This window comes from Cervus elaphus, chromosome X (genome assembly GCF_910594005.1).
Source record: "Cervus elaphus chromosome X, mCerEla1.1, whole genome shotgun sequence".
NCBI lineage: Eukaryota > Metazoa > Chordata > Mammalia > Artiodactyla > Cervidae > Cervus > Cervus elaphus.
Window position 1 is genome coordinate 88,849,265 of NC_057848.1, and position 6,000 is coordinate 88,855,264.

Consider the following 6,000-nt stretch of genomic DNA (forward strand, 5'->3'; position numbering starts at 1 on the left):
ACCCTTCAGATAAATACCAAGTAGTATGATGACTGGATTGAATAGTAAGATTATGTTTAACTTTGTAAGTAACCTCCAAACTGTCTTCCAAAGTGATTGCATCATTATACATTGCCACCAGTAATTAATTGCATAGTGAATGTACAATATGCATTCCTATCATCTATTCCTGTTGCTCCACATCTTTACTAGCACTTGTTATTTCACAGTTCAGGTTTTGGCCATTCTGAAAAGTGTATAGTGGTAGCTCATTGTTATTTTGTTTTACAATTTCTTGATGACATGTGGAGAATTTTTTCATATGATTATCCTCAATCTTTATATCTTCTTTGGTGAGGTGTCTGTTAAGGTCTTTGACCCGTATTTAAATTTGGATGTTTGTGTTCTTATTACTGAGTATTAATAGTCCTTTTTAATATTTTGGATAGCAGCTCCTTATCAGATGTATCTTTTGTAAATATTTTCTTCCAATCTGGGTATTGTCTTCTAATTCTTTTGATATTATTTATTGCAGACCAGAAGTTTTAAATTTTAATAAAGTCCAACTTAACCATTATTTCTTTCATGGATTGTGTCTTTGGTGTGTGTGTACATGGTAAATTGCTTCAGTTGTGTCTGACTCTTTGCAGCACAGTGGAATGTAGCCTGCCAGACTCCTCTGTATGTGGGATTCTCCAGGCAAGAATACTGAAGTGGGTTGTCATTCCCTTCTCCAGGGGATCTTCCTGACTCAGGGATTGAGCCCATGTCTCTTACATTGCCCATGTCTCCTGCATTGGCAGGAAGGTTGTTTACCACTAGTGCAACCTGGGAAGCATGTGTCTTTGGTATTATATCTGAAATGTCATGGCCATCATCTAGGTTTTCTCCTATGTTATTTTCTAAAGTTTTATACTTTTGCATTTTAATTATAGGTCTATAATTCATTTGAGTTAACATATGTGAAAGGGAAAGATTTATATTTAGATTCATTCTTTTGCATGTGTATGTCTAGTTCTTTCAGCAACAATTATGAAAAGACTGTCTTGTCTCCACTGTATTGCCTTTGGTCAAAGATTAGTTGCCTATATTTATGTGGCTTTATTTGTAGGCTATCCATTTGTTTCCATTTATCTACTTGTCTATTCTTTCACCAATGTAACATTATGTTGATCACTGCATCTTTATAGTGAAATCAAGTGGGGTCAGTCCTTTAACTTTTTCTTCTCCTTCATTTGTTGGACATTCTTTCTTTTGCCTCTCCATAAACATTTTAGAATCACTTTGTCCATACTTACTAAGCGACTTCCTGGGATTTCAAATCAGATTGCAAGTTGGGAAGGGCTGATATTTTGATATAACGCTGAGTATTCTTATTCATGTACATAGAATGTCTTTCCATTGATTTAGTTCTTATTTGACTCTATTCATCTGAGTATGATAGTGTTCTTCTTATATACTATGTACATTAAAAATGTTTATACTTAAGTATTTTATTTTGGGGGTACTAATATAAATCATATTCTACTTTTAATTGCAAATTCTGCTAGTTAACTGATAGTATATAAGAAAGTGATTAATTCTCAAAGTGAAAAACTAAAAGCATTTCCTCTAAGATCAGGAAGAAGACAAAGGTGTCCACTCTTGCCACTATTATTCAACATAGCTTTGGAAGTTTTTGACACAACAATCAGAGAAGAAAAAGAAATAAAAGGAATCCAGACTGAAAAAATAAGTAAAACTCTCACTGTTTGCAGATTGCATGATTCTATACATAGAAAACCCTAAAGATGCCACCAGAAAATTGCTAGAGCTAATCAGTGAATATAGTAAAGGTGAAGGATATAAAATTAATACACAGAAATAACTTTCATTCCTATACACTAACAATAAAAAATTATAATGAGAAATTAAGGAAACAATCCCATTCACCATTGCAACATAAAGAACAGAATATATAGGAATAAATCTACCTAAAGAGACAAAAAGACCTATATGCAGAAAACTATAAGACACTGATGAAAGAAATCAAAGAGAACACAAACATATGGAGAGGTATACCATGTACATGGATTGGAAGAATCAATGTTGTGAAAATGACTATACTACGCAAAACAATCTATAGATTCAATGCAATCCCTATCAAGCTATCAATGGTATCATTGACAGAACTAGAACAAAAATTTTCAAAATTTGTGTGGAAACACAAAAGACCTCGAATAGCCAAAGCAATCTTGAGAAAGAAAAAATGGAGCTGGAGGAATCAAACTCTGACTTAATTATTTATTAAAGCTATAGTCATTAAGACAGTATGGTACTGGCATAAAAACTAAAATATAGACCAATAGAACAAGATAGAAAGCCCACAGATAAACCCACACAACTATGGGCACTTTATCTTTGGCAAAAGAGGCAAGAATATCCGATGGAGAAAAGACAGCCTCTTCAATAAGTGGTTCTGGGAAAACTGGACAGCTATGTGTAAAAGAATTAAACTAGAACACCTAACACCACACACCAAAATAAAGTTAAAATTAATTAAAGACTTAAATGTAAGGCCAAAAACTATAAAGCTTCTAGAGGAAAACATAGGTAGTACACTCTGACATAAATCACAACAAGAGCCTCTATGGCATACCTCTTAGAAAAATGGAAATAAAAATAAACAAGTGGGACCTAATTAAATTTAAAAGTTTGTGCACAACAAAGGAAACCATAAACAAGGTGAAAAGACAGCCCTCAGAATGGGAGAATATAATCGCAAAAGGAACAACTGGCAAAGGATTAACCTCCAAAATGTACAAGCAGCTTATGCAGCTCAATGCCAGAAAAACAAACAACCCAATAAAAAAGTGGGTAGAAGACCTAAATAGGCATTTCTCCAAAGAAGACATACAGATGGCTAATAAACACATTAAAAGATGTTTAACATTGCTCATTATTAGAGACATACAAATCAAAACTGCAAAGAGGTATCACCTCACACCAGTCAGAATGGCCATCATCAAAAAATCTACAAACAGTAAATACTGGAGAGGGTGTGGAGAAAAGGAAACCCTCTTGGACTGTTGGTGGAATTGTAAATTGATACAGCCACTATGGAGAACAGTATGGAGATTCCTTTAAAAAACTAAGAATAAAACTACCATATGACCCAACAATGCCATTACTGGGCATATATTCTAAGGAAACCATAATTGAGAAGAACACATCTTCATTGCAGCAGTATTTACCATAGATAGAACGTGGAAGTAACCTTATGCCCATTGAGAGATGAATGGATAAAGAAGTGTGGTACATATAAAGAATGGAATATTACTCAGCCATAAAAAAACACATTTGAGTCAGTTCTAATATGATAGATGAACCTAGAGCCTATTATACAAAGTAAGTCAGAAAGAGAAAAACAAATATCATATATTAATGTATATATATGGAATCTAGAAAGATGGTACTATTTTCAAGGTGGCAGTGGAGATACAGACATAGAGAACAGGCTTGTGGACACAGCGGGGGATGGAAAGGGAGGTTTGAATTGAGAGAGTAACATTGAAACATATGTAATTATGTTTCATAAATTATGCTATATTTACCACATGTAAAATAGATGGTCTGTGGGAATTTGCTGTATGATGCAAGAAGTTCAAACCCAGTGCTCTGTGACAATCTAGAGGGATGAGATGGAATGGGATGTGGGAGGGAGGTCCAAGAGGCAGGGGAGGGGACATATGTCCTATGGCTGACTCATGTTGATGTATGGCAGAAACGAACACAATACAGTTCAGTTCAGTTCAGCCACTCAGCCGTGTCTGACTCTTTGGGACTCCATGGACTGCAGCATGCCAGGCTTCCTTGTTCATCCCCAACTCCTGAAGTTTGTTCAAACTCGTGTCCATCGAGTTGGTGATTCCATCCAACCATCTCATCTTCTGTTGTCCCCTTCTCTTCCCGCCTTCAATCTTTCCCAGCATCAGAGTCTTTTCCAACAAGTCAGCTTTTTGCATCAGGTGGCCAAAGTATTGGAGTTTCAGCTTCAGCATCAGTACTTCCAATGCATATTCAGGACTGATCTCCTTTAGGATGGACTGGTTGGATCTCCTTTCAGTTCAGTGGACTCTCAACAGTCTTCTTCAACACCACAGCTCAAAAGCATCAATTCTTCGGCGCTCAGCTTTCTTTATAGTCCAAATCTGACATCCATAGATGACTACTGGAAAAACCATAGCTTTGACTAGGTGGACCTTTGTTGGCAAAGTAATGTCTCTGCTTTTTAATCTGCTGTCTAGGTTGGTCATAGCTTTTCTTTCAAGGAGCAAGTGGAATGGGTTGCCATGCCCTTCTCCAGGGGATCTTCCAAACCCAGGGATCGAACCCAGGTCTCCACATTGCAGGCATATTCTTTACCATATGAGGCACAAGGAAGCCCATGAATACTGGAGTGGGTAGCTTATCCCTTTTCCAGCGGATATTACTGACCTAGGAATCAAACTGAGGTCTCCTGCATTGCTGGTGGATTCTTTACCAACTAAGCTACCAGAGTAGTCATTCTCTTCTCCATGATGCAAGGTTGCAGAATAGAAGTTTGATATACAAAAGTCAATGACTTTCTTTTCTTTTTTTTTAAATAAATGTATTTATTTTTAGTTGGAGGATGATTGCTTTACAATATTGTAAAGATCTGCTGGAGAAGGGATAGGCTATCCACTCCTGAATTCATGGGCTTCTTTGTGACTCAGACGGTAAAGTATACGCCTGCAATGCAGAGACCTGGGTTTGATCCCTATGTTGGGAAGATCCCTTGGAGGAGGGCATGGGAACCCACTCCAATATTTTTGCTTGGAGAATTCCCATGAACAGAGGAACCTGGCGGACTGTAGTCTGTGGGGTCGCAAGAGTCAGATATGACTTAGCAACTAAAACACCACCACCCTTTCAATGTCCATAATACCATCTCCTCTTTTATTTCTGATACTAGTAATTTGTGTTCTCTCTCTTTTTATTATTATCCTGAATAGAGATGTAGCAATTAATCGCAGATAACCAGCTTTTGGTTTCATTGATTTCTCTATTGAATTCCTATTTTGTTTTCATTGATTTCTAATACAATACTTACTTATTTTCTTCTGCTTAACTTGAATTTATTTGCTCTTCTTTGTCTAATTTCCTAAAATGCAAAATTAGATTATTGATTTTAGATGTTTCTTCTTTTCTAATATATGCATTAAATGCTATTATTTTCCTGCTAAGTACTGTTTTTTACTACATCTCACACATTTGATAAATTGTGTTTTAATTTTCATTCAGTTAAAAATATTTTTAAATTTTTCTTGAGATTTCTTCTTTGCTCCATGTGCTATTTAGAAGGATATTATTTAATCCCTGTATGCATTTGGCAATTTTCCAGTTATCTTTATGTTATTAATTTCTAGTTTAATTCCATCGTAGTCTGAGGACAGACTTTGTATGATTTCTATCATATTAAAATTTCTGAATTTGTTTTGTGACCCGAAATGCAATCTATCTTGGTGAATGTTACATGTGGAATTGAAAAGAATGTGTATTCATGTATTCTGGTCTTGTTGGATAAAGTAGTATATAGGTAGAGATTACATCCAGTGATTCATGTTGTTGAATTCAGCTATACCCCTACTGATTCTCCTCCTGCTTGATCTGTCCATTTCTATAAAGCAGTCTCTTTATATCTTATATAAAGATATCTTATATATGTTATAGTTGATATCTCCAATTATAAGAGTGGAGTCATATATTATGTTTGAAATGCTATTACTTTTTGCCTCATGTAATTTGATATGCTATTGTTAGGTGTGTATAAATGAAAGATTATTATATCTTCCTGTAGAAGTGACCCCTTTATTCTCATTCAATACCTTTATGTCTCATTGATAATTTTCCTAGCTTTGTGTATGCTTGGTCTGAAATTGATATGCCTACTTCCACTTAATTTTGATAAATGTTACCATGGTATATTTTTGCCCTCTATTTACTTTGATCTAAGTGTGC